Consider the following 12,076-nt stretch of genomic DNA (forward strand, 5'->3'; position numbering starts at 1 on the left):
CGTAGCCAGGTTGCGGTTCACGGATAGAATGTTCCGCACACGGAGCCGGAGGTCATCCCACCTCTTTCGGCAGTCTTTGACTGTGCGGGTTGTGGTGCCTACCGCGCTGACCTTGTGGGCTACCTCTTCCCAGATGGCCTTCTTCTTCACAATGGTCTCCCGACGCATGTCGTTGTTGAAGACGACATGAGCATTGTCTGCTAGTGTCTGCGTTAGCATCAGGAGCTCCTCCTTGCAAAACTTCTCCTTGCGTTGCCGCTCAGACGATTTTTTAATGGCCTTGGGCATCTTCACGGTGTCCTTGGTGTATTTCCCAACGTGGTTCCTGGTAAGGTGTCCTGGATAAGGGGGATGGCAATGGATTGTGTTTTTAAAGATGGCCGCCGTGCTCTTTCCCGTTCCGGTGCGATGACGCTATTTCCGTTTCCGCAATATAGCGGTGACCGCTATTAGCGGTGACCGCTAATGGCGGTCACCGCTATTTGCGGAAACCGCTATTTGCATGTGGCGGCAGGGCGGAAGTGCTATCAGCGCTTTCGAGGATGCCGTTAAGGGACTTTTTGGGGACTTTTGCGGCATGGCGGTAGGCTCATTACCGGCATGGCGGTAGGCTCGTGCCCGCGATCTCGTAATGGCATGCAATTTGCGGCCTCTTGCGAGGGCGGACACGCTATTTACGCCATGCCGGTAATTGCCGGTTTTTACCGCATACCGTGTAATGAGGCCCTATATAAATAATGGTGTCAGATGGTGGTTTCACCTTTAAGTCAGGTGGAGTCACTGTGAAGGATTATTGTTCTTTCAGCTGGCCCATCTGAAGAGGCCCCTGTCCTGGATGCCTGAAGGCCATTGAGCCTGGGTAGCGGTGGGCATGACAACAAGATCACATCCCCAGTCTCCCGAGGCGACTTCATTGAGCTTCCAGGTGAGGTCAGAGTCCCTTAAATCTTTGGTGGCTGCCATCTCTTTTCAGGAAACAATCCATCGGTTCACCTCTCTGTACCCTCCACCCAAGGAGTTTGGTCTTTCTAGTAGTCCCTAAGGTTGCTAAAGACGGCCTCGGTCAAAGGCCAAGAGAAGATGTGCCAGGGCTTTTGGGATCCCATTTGAACATGATGTATTGGGGCTCACAGATGGAAAAAACAGTATGATGCACCTGTGGGGTACCTACATTATAATGGAGACAAAGGAATGCACCAAGGTTATTAATAGCTGCAGAGAATCTCCACAGCACGAGGAGGGAGGTGAAACACTACATTTCCATTGGAAAGTTATTGATTGCTCTTGGTCATCAAGGGGTTAATGTAGGTGAAACTGGAGTAAAAGGGCAATAAGGTCATAAGAACACAGGAGGATACTGTAAGAAGTCCGAGAAAGGTGACAGCCTTATGGCCAGCAAAGGGAGCCTATAACATGCGCTGCAAATGTCCTGAATTCAACAAGTTTGTTGCTGTGTTAAGATTGCCAACATGCCGGCAGCTGTTCAGGGTACCTCTGAGGCTCTGGGCCCATTTCAAAAGAAAGCGTTGAAAGGCCCTAGTGCTGTCCCTTCCTGGACCAGCATGGTTTCTCGGTTTCAGGGCCACCTCCTATGAAACAGTCTCCCAGCAGCTCCCAAAGAAGAAAACTAGATGAGATCCTTTTGAAGGTTGAGGGGCCATCTGCCAGGCTAAGCTATCCAAGCCGGTATCAGGTAATAATATTGCCATATATATGGTCGCCGTAAATAATATCGCCGTAAAAATGTTATGATATTATTTGGGTGACCATATATATGGGGACAGGGGCAAAAAAAATTTTTTTTTTTTTAAAAATAAAAAAGTTTGGGGGTTGCGGGGGTGTCCCCCGCATGTTCCATGCAATAATGTTGCCACAAAAAACGGCAATTTTTCGGCAATATTTTTGCATGGCGAGATTTTTGTGGCGACATTATTACATGGAACCTCCAAGCCTTCGCCAATGCTTATAGTTTCTGAGTCAGACCCACATCTCAAAATTGTGAATTCCTTAGGAGTCTATTGGCATTAGAAGTGTCTTTAATCATCTATTCATCCTTTTTTTTCAAAAAACTCTTTATTAATTTCCAACACATAACAAACAAACATTAACAAAACAACAATTACACTGCAACTGGCACTTTGTGTTGGGATCCGCACTCTATCATCCGTCTCCTTGGCGCGTTGGCTTGGTCCTCTCCTTGTCTGTCCATAATGTTCAGCCTTTTATTGTCCCCGGCTCCTGTGTTAGACTCTTTGAGACACGGCCACAGCCCCTACCAAGGTCCCTCATTCGCATTGTCGCCGGGAGTTCAATCCTCCTCCGGCCTACTAGGGCCTGTCATGTCTTGCCAATCTGTGCTGTTAAACAGGTCCTGTATGAGGGAGTTCCATGCTAGTAGTTTGACCCTGCTCTCCCCCTCTCCCCTCTGCATTGCTTTGGTCCATACTGATGTTTCCGCTATTGTCCATTTCTTCGGGTCTGCCCACCACGTTTCTACTGATGGCCCTGTGCTCGAGTTCCATGCCATCGCTATGCAGCGTTTTGCCAGAATACACATTAGGTCTTTCATTTTCGCTATATGTATTCTTTGTTTGCCACCCCTCGAAAACAGCCCCAGGAGACAAGATTCCGGAGACTACGCTTGCCTTTGGATCTATCCCGCCCCAGCCCTCATTTTGACTGTCTCCCAAAAGTTAAGTATCACCGGGCAGGACCAGAACATATGTATCATATCCACCTTCTCTGTCGCACAGCGTGGGCAGCTTCGGGTTTGTTTGTGCCCCATGTGTGACATTCTCTTGGGTGTGAGGTATGCCCTGTGTATGAGGTACAGCTGCATTTGCTTGAATCTCGCATTTCTGGAGACTTTTTTGGCATACTGAAGTGTCCTGCTCCTTCCCTCTGACACATCGTACCACGCATCTAGCACTGCCTCGCTGTCTCCTTCTCCTGGCAATGTCCTCCACCTCTTCTTGGTCCTCTGTACCATACTATTGTACAATAGGAATTGTCTGCTGTGTACGCACTGTTTAATACATTAGGGTCTGAAAATCTTCCCACTGTCCTTCTTTCCATAGGTCTCCGGTCTGTGCCCCTCCCTTGTCTTCCAACTGCATGCAGTAAGCAGTCAGGGACGCTGTGTGGATGTCGAGTAGTGCTGCGAGGGGGTTGTGTCTAGGGTAGGGGTCTTGTGTCCCTTGTATTTTCCATGCTCTCCTCCACAGAGTCTGGCCCAGTTGAAATATAGTAGGGAGTGGTTTGGCTAGAGCTTTGTCTATCCATGGATGTTCTTCAGGTAGTAGCGTCCTAGTGCTCGCTGAAAGAGCAGTGTGTCTATGGATGTGTCATCCCCCAGCCATTTTACAACTAATTGGAGTTGTTCCGCCAGGTAGTAGCATTCAAAGTCTGGTAGCCTGATCCCCCCCATTCATAATCTCTCTGTAGTATGTTCAGCGCAATCCTGTTCCTCCCCCGCCCCACAGGAACTCTCTTGCCAGTATGTGTAGTCGTCTAAAGAGGGGCCTGGGAATGTTATATGGAATATTAGTAAAGTAGTACAGTAGGCGGGGCAGGACCATCATCTTCAATATCATCCCCAGTGGGAGCGTCTTACAGAGCTTCATAGCTTTTTCTATTTGACTAGGGCCGTCTGTGTGTTAGTCGTGTGCGTTGCTGTGATGCTGTGGTGTATGTCCACTCCCAAGTAGCAGAAAGTGGTTGGTGTCCATGTGAGTCCTAGACTCGGTCACTGATCAGGGGCGGCCTCCCTGAAGCCTGCCAGGGGGTAGAGCGTGGATTTCTCCTTGTTGATCGTGATTCCCGACAGTCTGGCAAATGCCCCCAGTGCTTCTAGTAGGTCTGGCTTGTTTTCCTTCGGGTTCCCGAAATAGAGGAGTATTTCATCTGCATATATCGAGTTTAGATGTACACCCACTTCTATTTCTATTCCTGCGTTCCCATACGCTGCCCTGAGGAAAACAGCGAATGGCTGCAAGGCCAATATATATAACATTGGGGATAGTGGACATCCCTGGCCGGCGGAGCTGGTTTTGTCTGCTTGCTGTCAGATCTGTGCACCAGCGGATTCAGCGTGCAGTTGAAGTCTCCTGCCCATATGAATGACTCTCCTATGTACGGTGCTAGCCGAGGTGTAATCCTCTTAAAGAACTCTGTTGCATCATGGTTGGGAGCATACCTGTTGATCAGACTCACCACTTTGTTCTCCTGCATTCCGTGTACGATCATCATTCTGCCTTCCATGTCCCTCTCTTGTCTTATTAGTTTGAAGGGAACTCCCGGAGCTATCCATATCAGAACTCCCCTGTCATAGTTTGAGTATGTTGAGCTATACATGGGTTGTGCTCTCCCATGTCCCCCAGTCGTTGCTGTCCGGTCTGCTTCAGCAGGTGTCTCTGGTGCACCTCCTCACCTCACCTGTTGAGCTCCGCTCCGCTCACCTAATCGGGGCCAGGGTCTCTCGGCTCATCGTAACAGTGGGTTGTGCGTTCCCTATGGCCTGCAGCTCCCTGCGGACTCTTCTCCTCTCCGCCTCCTTAGTAGGGGGTTGCCTCCTCTCTGGTGCCAACCATTTTGCCTCAGGATATATCGCTTGGTGTCCTCACTTTCTCTTACTTGCTATGTCGCTCCACGAGTGGGTTGTGTTCTCCCACGTCACTCTGCTTTGTTACTTCCAATCTTTCCTTATCGTATCGGCTCCTCTGGCTGTCAGTGCTCGCGAATATGTTCTGTGTGATGGCTCGTCCCTTGCAGCTCAGCATTTAAATGTCCGCCTACTCATATGGGCGTTTGTTTTGTCAGTCACGTGTGTTCCTTGTTACACGTTTTGCCCTTTTAATGCAGTTTAATAGCTGCATGGTCCTCATGGGTCATATGCCCACTTAATTTCCAAATGCGGGCCCTGCTTCCATTGTTCATTCACCCCGGCGCTATGATTGTCTTGTTTTTCCACCTAGATATGCCCGAGGGCTTCCCGCTGTATTTCGCTGCGGGCGTAAGCCTGAGCTGTCACCTCCTCCTCGCGTCCCCTTTTGTGTGCTGCCCACTGTCCTCCGTTTTGGGCCGCTATGGTTATCCCGGCCCTTCATTTTGGCACCCCTTTTGGGTCTTATGCTGCTCGCCACGGTGGACCGGGGTAGTCCGACTCGCCATGGGCGCAGACTGTTCCTTCCTCGAGCCTCGCACTCCAGGGCACTGCTGCCGGTGCACAAGCCCGAACCTAGGGCACTTGTGTGGCGTGGGCCCCCGCGGGGTGCCGCAAGCACGTGTGCTCTCACCTTCTGGAGCAGGCCGGCGCCACGCTCCCTCAGCTGGTCCTCCGGGGCTGGAGTCAATCTTCTCTGCAGAGGGGGCGCCACAACTCCCCACGCCTCCTGTCATGTCTTCCCGCCATCTAGTCCAGGGCGAGACAGTGGCCCTCATTACGACCCTGGCGGAATTCGGAAAACGATGGCGGAAATGCAATACCGCCATCGAATAGCGCTCGGTGCGACTATGACCCGTCACCGCAAAGTACGAAGCCATTAGCGACACCGTAGTGAACGCCAACGCTAACTGCACCAAGCACGCGCGCGCCATGCCAAACCGTAAACACCACCATGGCGCAAGGGTACGCTAATTCCGACCCTAGCGGACATGTACCTAACGCCATCAAGCATGGCGGAATGTACCATTCCGCCATGGTGAGAAGTACGGCATCGCGAATCAACCGTAAACGGCCCCACTGAGTGCCTGTACACCGCTCCCTGCCCACAAAGTACAACTCCCCGTAGGTGCAATGAAGTCACAATGCAACCAGTGAAATGTACAAGTCACCCATGCATGCCAACGAACAAAAGAAACACAAGAGGGGCCAATGGGAGCTGCAGGGCACAGATGGCACGAATACAGAAGCCAATCCAATGGACATGACCACAGTCCCCCCCCCCGAAACGCACGCAAACACAGGCACCTGTGACCAGCAATATTCCGAAAATCACATCATTCCACCAGTCCACCTGGCTGACCGGCATCTGTTACACAAAACCCAATCCCCCGCCCCTGAGCATGACAACATTCAAACAGTCATATTGGCAGCCCCCATCCCTGACCTCACTGGGCTTCGTAGGCAAACGCGCCCAGTACAGTACCACGCAACTAAACTCCGAAGCTGGAACCCAATGCAGATCTCCTCCCAATACATCGCTCCCCAAATAGGAATATGCCACATCACTTGCAAAGAAGAACGCTACACGGGCCAAATCAGAATAGAAATTTAATGCACAACAAAATCACCAAGCCCATACAGCCATTAGGCCATGAACTCCAAAACACATTTCACCATTGTGGGCTGCATCCGCAAGAAATGACCAGCCACTACTCGTGTGACGCCCTGTTCCATCATGGTACACAGAGCCACATTCACGTACGAAAAGGCAACATGGAAGTGCACAGAACCGCAGGGCCGTCCCAATGGGGAGGCACTAGTCCAGCTGAAAGGCCGAAATGTTGCTCCGAGCCACCAGTACTGCGTAAGGGCATGTGGCCCATTGGCGATCGTCCCATAAGATCGTAATGCTGCTCCACTGATTAACACGAAGCAGCAGGTGTCGGGAGTAAAAGCCATCTGCAGGAGTGGCATACAGATGGCAGTGGCAAAAGGGGAGGAGATACCTGTCAACCAAAAGAAAAGAAAAAGAATAGAATGGCCATCAGAACTACATTCGAACAACTCACTTCAATGATCACACTAAATCCACAGCCATATGCATGCTAGCCCACTCCAAAGGATCATCACCACCCAAAAACCACTTGCGACTCATAACTATCTATATCGAGGTGTAAACACCATCACAAACGAGTGTACCTGTGCATGCGTCTGTCAAAACAGAATCCATCAGATGGGATTGGTAACGTGCATGGACACAAGTGTCTGAGGGCGCGTCGAGACAGGGAGGGCTCAACAAGGCCAGATAGACGATGGTCCCACTATGGCAGCCCTGCATCACATAGCGCAGGGGAGGCGGATAGATTCCAAGAAGCCCTGTACATGGCAAACTCTGTATCAAATCACCTGCCCATGCATCCATTCATCATTCCCTCATCCCGGGATTAAAACGCCTGAATATTTACTCACATAACATTAGAAATATCCATTGAGTCTGTGCGTTATGCAGCCTGCAAAATCCACAGTGCCCCAGCCCGTAATTCCAGTGTAGTGAAGTAACATGTATTTTGGAACGTCCGGCCTCATCGCCCACGTCGCTATTGCGCATCCCAAACCATTCATATCAATCATTGCATCCTCGCCATGGCCCCTGTCTCAAGGACATTGAACAATAGAACGTTATATTTGCAGTCAGACCTGTGGGCATTTCCTCGCCGCTAGCTGAAAACCGAAAGCGCCGCCCTTCGAATTCCTCATTTGCAACATCACGTTGAAGAGGCATCTGTGGCCGTTTGAAATCACTAATTAATCCATCTAGTGCGGCTGTGTGTGAAAATGGCAACTGCCTTCAACCCACAAATGGGACGCCCCGCCCGTCGTTGCAACTCGGTACAGTGATGCATGAGGGCCCACCGTTACTCGAGTACTACGTACCACTGACCCTTCACAAGTCTGTTCGCGACTGCACAGATAGCATGTGAAACAATGGGACCACAGCAGAATGAACATATCAACCAATGTTACACGGCCATCGGGTACAAATACATGATTGCAATAGCAAGATGCCATTCCTCGAATTGCAGCGTTGTGTGCGGGACGTGCTCGGCCAAAGGGGAGAGCAGTTTGCACAGGTGGAATGAATCACCACAGGTGTAGGCCATACAGCCTGAAAACACATAAATTGCACACCCAGTCTCCTCCCACAACCACACCCACTCCGAAATGCTACCGGCAGGACTCGCGATGTTGGCCCTGGGGGACCTGATAGCACTGCAAGTACTCCAACTCCAAGAAGAAGACGAACACCAACTACAACCGGCCGCACGGAGGAGACGCAGGAGGAGGAGGAGGGCAAGGCAGGGCCAGCAAGGGCCGCCAGCACAGCCACTACCACCACGCAGGCAGCCCGCAATCCCACGCCTCCGAGCACATCCGTTCAACCTCACTGATGAGCAGATCCACACCCTCTACCGTCTGGACCGGGACACCATAGCCGCCATTGTGGACATGACACAGGCTGACCTTGTCAGCATGATAGATAGCCCAACCGCCATCCCACCCCTACTGAAGGTGGTGTCTGTACTCCACTTCCTGGCCACAGGCACCTACCAGCACACAGTCGGACAGTTGCATGGCATTTCTCAGCCACTGTTCTCACGGACACTATTGCAAGTGCTCGATGCCCTCCTGCAGCACGCAGACGACTACATCTCTCTACCACGCTCGGAGCAGGAAATTACAAACACAAAAGTGGGATTCCATGCACTTGCCGGCATACCGGGTTGCATTGGTGCCATCGACTGCACCCATGTGGAATTGGTCGTCCCACATGCCATGGAGGCCCAGTACCGCAACCGAAAACAATTTCATTCCCTGAATGTACAAATGGTGTGTGACTCCAACAGGATCATTACACATTGTTGTGCCCGATTCCCTGGATCAACCCATGATTCTATGGTCTTGAGGAACTCTACAATACCACGCTACATGGAGCGACACGCAGGGAACAGATCCTGGCTACTCGGTGAGTCTCATTACATGCATGATAATGTGGGGTATGTGATTCGGCAATGACCTGGCAGGAAGGGGGGGGGTGTGCGTACGTAGCAATGGCATTCCACATCATACGTTTATCGTCCACATACAGGTGATGCTGGATATCCACTGAAGAGATGGCTCCTCACACCAGTCCGGAACCCACGGGACCAGCATGAGGAGGACTACAACCATGCCCACTCACGTACCCGTGTAGTCATTGAACAGGCATTCGGCCTACTGAAGGGTCGTTTCCGCTGCCTCAGCAGGTCTGGCGGGGCACTCCTGTACCGCCATGAGAAGGTTGCAAAGATGGTGATGGCATGTGTCATGCTCCACAACATGTGCGTACGTAGAAATGTGCCCATGCCCCCTGACGCAGAACTGCAAGCACCTGATGATGGTCATGATGAGGGTGGGGATGTGGCAGCACCTCAAGGAGTCCGCGAGGCACAGGAGGGCCGTGACATTCGTCAGCATCTCATTGATGCATGCTTCTAGCACTCACGCCTGGTGGCTGATACATGGACACGGGACTCGTGGCACTGTGTGTGTCTGGTACATGCACAATATGGACTGTACGCCTATGATGGCCTAGTACACAAAGATCAATGTCCACACATCTCATTGGTTGATCGTGCACTGTTTATGGCATATGTGATATCATGTTGAACACCCTATCGACCCGCCACCCAAGTGAGCCCAACACACCCCCTCCACCCTCCTACCTCCCCCCGAACACCAGTGTCCAAAGATGCTCATTGTCAGTGGGCAGTCGCTATTGCAAGCCCCCTCTGCGGGTATCAGGGGCACCCCTGCCTGTGGAGCGCAGGTTCCTCCCAGATCTACGTTGGGGGCTGCCCTGGACGGAACTTGCAACGGATGATGTCTCTGCCTGCTCACGTCCATGCATGTCCCTGAGGGTTTGCGAGAGCTCAGTGAGCACACGGCGCACTGCGGCAAGTTCGGCACATACGTCTTTGGACGTCGCATGCAGTTCCCCCCTCAGGCTCTCGGTGCTTCTCTCCATTTGTGCCCTTAGTGTCTCTGTACCTCTCTCCATTTCTGCCCTAAGTGTCTCAGTTGATGTTTCTATGTCTGCCTTAGTGCCCCCACATTCATCGGCATGGTCCTTGAGGAGCGTGGCCAGTTGCTGCTGTTGCACGATTAACTGGTCGAGGGACTGTTGCCTCTGCTGGGCCATGGCCATTTGCGGGGGTGTCACAGAGGGGCTGTGGACCTCATGTTGCCTTGCCACAGGGCTTGTGGGGGATGGCCAGTCGTCGTCTTGTGGGTGCCCCTGCGTGTTATCCTCATGTTGTACGGGATGGGACAGACAGGGGGATTGGGACAGGTCATGGATGGATCTGACTTCGACATCCCCGTCTTCTGTGTCGGAGCATGCTGCCATCAATGGGGTGTCACCTATGGTGCTGCTGCCACCAGAGGCAGTGCCTTCTGTGGCATCCGTTGGGGGGACCTGTGGTGGTGGTGTTGTGGGCATGCTGGCTGCTGGGGTGCCTGTTGATGTTCCCTCCTCTGTGCTGCCACCTGATTTGTGCTGCTGCCGTGTCTTGATGCGTGCAGCTGAGGTGGAGGGTCTTTGGCCGTTGGTCTTGGCCCTCTTTGCAGGTGTGCTGGTAGGGGTGTCCTGATGCTCGTCGTTTGGATCGGACCCTGTGGTGGAGTAAAGGAGGGCGAGGGTTATTGATGGGTCTGTGGGAATTGGAATGGCATTGTATCACATGCATTGGGGTGGTACCTGAGGGTGATTTGGGTCGGGGCCTTGGAGGTGCTTTCATTTGTGTGTGGAGTGAGGGTGCAGTTGTTTGGCAGCCTGCAGTTAGGGTGTGCCTGCTGCACGTGTAGTGCGTGTTTTAGGGGTTTTTAATTAATTATGTATTTATTGTGGGTTTTAACGTGCGCTATCAGGCCGATGTGTGTGGACGTTCTCCTGGACATGTGTTTCTGTTGCACTATGTGGACACATGGTACTTCACATGAATGGACTTTGTGGATTTGGCATTGTTTTATCTGGCCCACCTACCTGAATCTTCGGATGTCTGCACTCCTTTCTCCATCCCTCCGACTCCCTCTATGCTCTCCATTCCGATGGTGGAGGCACAGATTTCTTCCCAGGGGGTCAACTTGATGGGTGATTCAGGACCTCCCCCGGTGGCTGTGGCAATGTTGCGGTTGGCAGAGAGTATGCTGCGGACGCGTATCCGCAGGTCGTCCCATCGCTTTCGGCATTGCTGTGGGTTGCGGGGTGTGGTCCCCACCGCACTTACCCGCTGTGCCACCAGAGCCCATATGGCCTTCTTGTTTGCAAGTGCCGTCCTGGTCATTTGCGTGGAGAAGACGACGGCTGCATTCTCCTGGAGGGTCTCTGTTAGCACGGTGAGTTCCTCACGGGAGAAGTGGACCTGCCGCTTGCGGTCGCACGCTTTCTTCGCTACTTTTCCCATTTTTCTTGGTTTCGCTAGGGTGGATGACGGGTTGGGGTGTGTCTCAGGGTAGTGTTTTTGGTGGTTGTGTGGTTTAGTGGTTTTATAGGTGTACGGCGGGATGTTTCCCGTTCCGGGCCCATGTTTTTACTTCCGTTTCCGTATATTTCCGGTCACCGTACTTTCCGGTAGGCGCACACTGCGGTATCCGCTGTGATGGGTGGCGGTATTGCACCTAGGGCGCCGTACGGCGGCGGTGTGGGCCGTTTTGGGGTCATTTCCGCCATCGCGGACTTTGCACTTCCGCCATGCCGTGGTGCTCGTGCCCGATGGGTCGGAATGGGCCGCACTTTGCTCCTTCGTGCAATGGCGGAAACGCTATTTACGCTGTGGCGGTCCGGTCAGTCACTTTCCGCCAGGGTCGTAATGAGGGCCAGTAGCTTTTGTGCACCTCGCGCTGAAGTCCGGGGTTGCCGCTGGGCTGCTGCTCACACCGGCTTCCTCCTCCTCATCGCTTCACCTCCCGTGTTGTGCTCCTGCTCCCGTGGTCTCGCCCGAACAGCACAGCTGTGGCCGCTAGCTGCAGTCTCTCGGTCCCCGGGGAGGTGCATCTCCAGCAGCTCTCTGCGTGTACTTGGAGCTCACCAGCTGCTCGTCCTTTGCAATGGTTCGCCGATGTGCCTCTGTGCTTCCCGGCAACCTCCGTCAGGTCCCACTGTGCGCCGGGCATCCCCAGCAGACCTTGCGGCCCGCATCTGCCATTTTAGATGTTACGAGCAGATTTTTACCAGCTGATTTCTTCTTAATTCCTGCTCCGATTGTGTACGGTGGGACCCTCAGCTGATCTGCACGTGTTCCCACACCAGCTTGTATAGTTTTTGCTGCATTTCCTAGCAAATTTAGCCAGTTTGCTCGGATTTGCTTCAGGATC

The sequence above is a fragment of the Ambystoma mexicanum genome, chromosome 10 (genome assembly GCF_040938575.1).
Source record: "Ambystoma mexicanum isolate Mex_15411 chromosome 10, UKY_AmexF1_1, whole genome shotgun sequence".
Lineage (NCBI taxonomy): Eukaryota > Metazoa > Chordata > Amphibia > Caudata > Ambystomatidae > Ambystoma > Ambystoma mexicanum.